Below are 5656 nucleotides of genomic sequence, written 5' to 3'. Positions count from 1 at the left end.
CCCACCTTGTCTCAGTCAAATCCCTCGAACTCAGCACCGCTTTCCTAACCTGCAATCTTCTTCCTGACCACTCCGCCCCCAGCCCCACTCCGGCCTATCACCCTCACCTTGACTTCCTTCCACGCCCCTCCCCCAAGTCCCTCCTCCCTACCTTTTATCTTAGCCTGCTGGACACACTTTCCTCATTCCTGAAGAAGGGCTCATGCCTGAAACGTCGATTCTCCTGTTCCTTGGATGCTGCCTGACCTGTGCTTTTCCAGCAACACATTTTCAGCTTTTGCCCAAAATGTCAATTTTTCTGCTTCTCGGATGCTGCCTGACCTGTTGTGCTTTTCCTGCACCACACTCTTGACTCTAACCTCCAGCATCTGCAGTCCTCCCTTCCACTATAAGAGCAGTGTGGCCTACTCCTGCTCCTGTTTGCTATATTTATGACTAATCAAAAAGTGCTAGCGGAAATAATGGGTCTAAAGACTGATAAGCCCCCAGAATCTGTTGACATATATCCAAGGATATTAAAAAAAATAGGAAAAGAGACAGTGGAAGGACTGGTAGAAATTATCCCGCGATCCCTATATCCTGGAGATGTCACAGAGGATTGATAAACTGCCAGTATATTATATGAAAAGAGAAATAGACAAAAAAAAACCTATAGGCCAGTAAGCTTAATGTCTGTATTGGGAAAATGTTGGCTTGTATAACGTTGGATGTTAAGAGGAGAAAGTGAGGGCTGCAGATGCTGGAGATCAGAGCTGAAAATGTGTTGCTGGAAAAGCGCAGCAGGTCAGGCAGCATCCAGGGAACAGGAGAATCGACGTTTCGGGCATAAGCCCTTCTTCCAGCAACACATTTTCAGCTCAGATTGGATGTTAAGAGCATAGCATTTAGAAATGTGTGCTATGACCAAGCAGAGTCAGCATGGCTTCACGAAGGAGAAATCATGCCTGACAGATCTATTGGAATTCTTTGAAGGTGTAACAAGGAGAACAGATAAAGTGAACAGTGAATGTAGTATTTTTGGATTTTCAGAAGGTGTTTGATAAGGTGCCACATGCTAGCCTGCTTAATTAGATGAACCCATCTTGTTGGAGGTCGTATTTCAGCATGGACAAGGGGGCACTTTCAGGTTGGTAGCCTAATTAGCTCTAACCCTAACTAGCAGAGTGTCACAGTGATCAGTGCTGGGGCCACAATTATTTATTATATGTATTAATGGACTTGGATGAGGAAAGTGATTATACTATCGCTAAGTTTGTGGATGACACAAAAGTGTCTATACATGGATTTAAATGGGTGAAATGAGTCAGCAGAAACTTGGCATAAGGAATATAATGTGGGAAAATTTGAAGTTGTGTACTTGCCAGGAAGAACAGAAGAGGTGAATATTATTTATGAGGAGAAAGACTGCAGAAAGCTACAGTACAAAGGGATTTGTGAGTCCTTGCACATAAAGCTTAAAAAATCTAGCATACAAATTCAGCAGGTAATAGGGACGGCAAAACGAGTGTTGGCTTTTGAGGTGTAAAAATATAGAAGTCTTGCTGAAACTATACAGCACGCTGGTCGGACTGCAGCTGGAATACTGCCTTTACTCATTAGAATTTAGAATAATGAAAAGCGACATTGTTGAAACGTACACAATTCTTAGCGGATTTGATAGAGTCATAGAGGTGTACAACACAGAAACAGACCCTTCAGTCCAACTCGTCCATGTCAACCAGATATCTGAAATCAATCTAGTCCCATTCGCCTGCATTTGGCCTATATCCCTCTAAACCCTTTCTGATCATAAACCCATCCAGATACCTTTTAAATGTTGTAATTGTTCCAGACTCTACCACTCCCTCTGGCAGGCCATTCCATACACATACCATCTCTGCATGAAAATGTTGCACCTTTGGTCCTTTTAAAATCTTTCTCCTCTCACCTTAAACCTGTACCCTCTAATTCTGGACTCCGCCATCCCAGGGGAAAAGCATTGTCCATTTACCCTATCCATGCTCCTCATGATTTTAAAAACCTCCACAATGTCATCCCTTAGTCTCCGATGCTCCAGGTAATATAGCCCCAGCCTATTCAACCTCTCCCTCTAGCTCAAATCCTCCAACCCTGGCAACATCCTTGGAAATCTTTTCTGAACCCTTAAGTTTCACAACATCCTTCTGATCAGAGGAAGACCAGAATTGCATACTATATTCCAAAAGTGGCCAAATCAACGTCCTGTACAGCCACAACATGACCTCCCAAATCCTAAAGAAAAGCATACCAAACGCCACCTTCACTATTCTATCTACCCATGACTCTGCTTTCAAGGAACTATGAACCTGAACTCCAAGGTCTCTTTGTTCAACAACGCTCCCCAGGATCTTACCAGTAAGTGTTTAAGTCCTGCCCTGATTTGCCTTTCCAAAATTAGATTAGATTAGATTAGATTAGATTAGATTAGATTACTTACAGTGTGGAAACAGGCCCTTCGGCCCAACAAGTCCACACCGACCCGCCGAAGCGCATCCACCCAGACACATTCCCCTACATTTACCCCTGCACCTAACACTACAGGCAATTTAGCATGGCCAATTCACCTAACCTGCACATTTTTTGGACTGTGGGAGGAAACCGGAGCACCCGGAGGAAACCCACGCAGACACGGGGAGAATGTGCAAACTCCACACAGTCAGTCGCCTGAGGCGGGAATTGAACCCCGGTCTCTGGCGCTGTGAGGCAGCAGTGCTAACCACCTCACATTTATCTAAATTAAACTCCATCTGCCACTCCTCAGCCCTTTGGCCCACCTGATCAAAGTCCCATTGCACGCTGACGTGACTTTCTTCACTGTTCACTACAAACTTACTAACTATACCTCCTATTTCACATCCAAATCATTTATACAGATGATGAAAAGAAGTGGACCCAGCTCCGATTCTTGTGGCACACCACTGGTCACAGGCCTCCAGTCTGAAAAACAACCCTCCAACATCACCCTCTGTCTTCTACCTTCGAGCCAGTTCTGTATCCAAATGGTTTGTTCTCCCTGTATTCCATGTGATCTAACCTTGCTAACTAGTGTCCCATGAGGAACCTTGTCGAATGCCTTACTGAAGTCTATATAGATCACACCCACCACTCTTCAATCATCAATCCTCTTCACTACTTCTTCAAAACTCAATCAAGTTCGTGAGACATGATTCCCACATACAAAGCCATGTTGACTATCCTTAATCAGATCTTGACTTTCCAAATGTATGTAAATCCTGTCCCTCAGGATTCCCTCCAACAACTTGCCCATCACCAATGTCAGGCTCATTGGTCTATAGTTCCCTGGCTTTTCCTTACCATCTTTCTTAAATAGTAGCCCCACATTAGCCAACCTCCAGTCTTCCGGCACCTCACATGTGACTATCAATGATACAAATATCTAAGCAAGAACCCAGCAATCAGTTCCCTAGCTTCCCACAGAGTTCTAGGGTACACCTGATCCTGGGGATTTATCCACTTTTATGCATTTTAAGACATCCAGCAACACCTCCTGTGTAATATGGACTTTTTTCAAGATGTCACCATAAATTTCCCCACATTCTACATCTCTAATGTCCTGCACAATAAACACTGATGCAAAATGCTTGTTTGGTATCTCCCCATCTCCTCCGGTTCTACACATAGGCTGCCTTGCTATTATTAGAGGGGAGAGAGTGTGGTGCTAGAAAAGCACAGCAGGTCAGGCAGCATTCAAGGAGCAGGAAAGTCAATGTTTGGGCAAAAGCTTTTCATCAGGAATGAGGGGCCCTACTCTCCCGCTAGTTATTCTTTTGTCCTTAAATGCACTTATAAAATCCCTTTGGATTCTCCTTGACCCCATTTGCCAAAACTATCTCATGTCCCCTTTTTGCCCTCCTGATTTTCCTCTTAAGTATACTCCCACTGTCTTTATACTCCTGTAAGGATTCACTCAATTTCTGCTGTCCACCTGACATATGCTTTCTTCTTTTTCTTGATCAAAACCTCATTTCTCTAGTCATCCAGCATTCCCTATACCTACCAGCTTGGCCTTCACCCTAACAGGAACAGTCCTGACTCTCGAAATCTCATTTCTGAAGGCTTCCCAGCCATCCTTTTACCTGCGAACATCCGCTTCCAATCAACTTTTGAAAGTTCTTGCCTAACACCGTCAAAATTGGCCTTCCTCCAATTTAGAACTTTAACTTTTAGATCCGGTCTATCCTTTTCCATACTATTTTAAAACTGGCCCCAAAGTGCTCCCTGACTGACACCTCAGTCACTTGCTCTGCCTTATTTCCCAAGAGTAGGTCAAGTTTTGCACTTTCTCAGTAGGCACATCCACATTCTGAATCAGAAAATTTTCTAGTGCACACTTAAGTTCCTCTCCATCTAAACCCTTAACTATATGGCAGTCCCAGTCTAGGTTTAGAAAGTTAAAATCCCCTACTGTAACCACCCGATTATTCTTAAAGATAACTGAGATTCCTGTTGAATTTATTTCTCAATTTCTTGCTGACTATTGGGTGGGTGTCAACCCCAATCAGGTGATCATCCTTGCTAAGTACAGCCGTAATATTATCCCTTATCAAAAGCACAACTCCCCCTACTCTCTTGCCCCCCTTTCTATTCTTCCTATAACATTTGTATCCTGGAACATTAAGCTGCCAGTCCTGTCCCTCCCTGAGCCACATTTCTGAAATTGCTATGATATTCTAGTCCCATGTCCCCAACCATGCCTGAATTCATCTGCCTTCCCTGTTAGACCTCTTGCACTAAAATAAATAGTTTAATTTATCAGTGCTACCTTGTTCTCCGCCATGTTCCTGCCTGCCCTGTCTGTTTGACTTGTTCCTTTTCCCAGCTGTACCGGTCTCAGACCGATCTCTTTCCTTATTATCTCTCTGAGTCCCACTCCCCCACCTTACTAGTTTAAATTCTCCTGAGCAGCTCTAGCAAACCTCCCAGCCAGTATATTAGTCCCCTTCCAATTCAGGTGCAATCCGTCATTTTTATACAGTCATTTCTATCCCAGATGAGATTCCAATGATCCAAAAAATGTGAACCCTCCTCCCCTGAACTGGCTCCTCAGCCATGTATTCCTACCCTCACCAGCTCGTAGTACAGGGAGCAATCCAGATATTATATCCTCGAGGACCTTTCTTTTTAAATTCCTGCCTAACTTTGTATATTGCTGAAAATGTGTTGCTGGAAAAGCACAGCAGGTCAGGCAGCATCCAAGGAGCAGGAGAATCGACGTTTTGTAGCATGAGCCCTTCTTCAGGAATGACTCATGGTTGGGGCTCATGCCCAAAATGTCTATTCTCCTCTTTTCCAGCAACACATTTTCAGCTCTGATCTCCAGCATCTGCAGACCTCACTTTCTCCTAGATAACTTTGTATATTGTCCCTTCAGAATCTCATCCTTTTCCCTTCCCATGTTGTTAGCTCCAAGGTCTACAACAACCTCCTACTGGTCCCTCTATCCTTTGAGCTGGAAATGTGCTGCTGGAAAAGCGCAGCAGGTCAGGCAGCATCCAGGGAACAGGAGAATCGACGTTTCGGGCATAAGCCCTTCTTCAGGAATCCCTGAAGAAGGGCTTATGCCCGAAACGTCGATTCTCCTGTTCCCTGAATGCTGCCTGACCTGCTGAAAGAGACA

The sequence above is a fragment of the Chiloscyllium plagiosum genome, chromosome 12, assembly GCF_004010195.1.
Source record: "Chiloscyllium plagiosum isolate BGI_BamShark_2017 chromosome 12, ASM401019v2, whole genome shotgun sequence".
NCBI lineage: Eukaryota > Metazoa > Chordata > Chondrichthyes > Orectolobiformes > Hemiscylliidae > Chiloscyllium > Chiloscyllium plagiosum.
Note: the sequence above shows the minus strand (reverse complement) of the source record.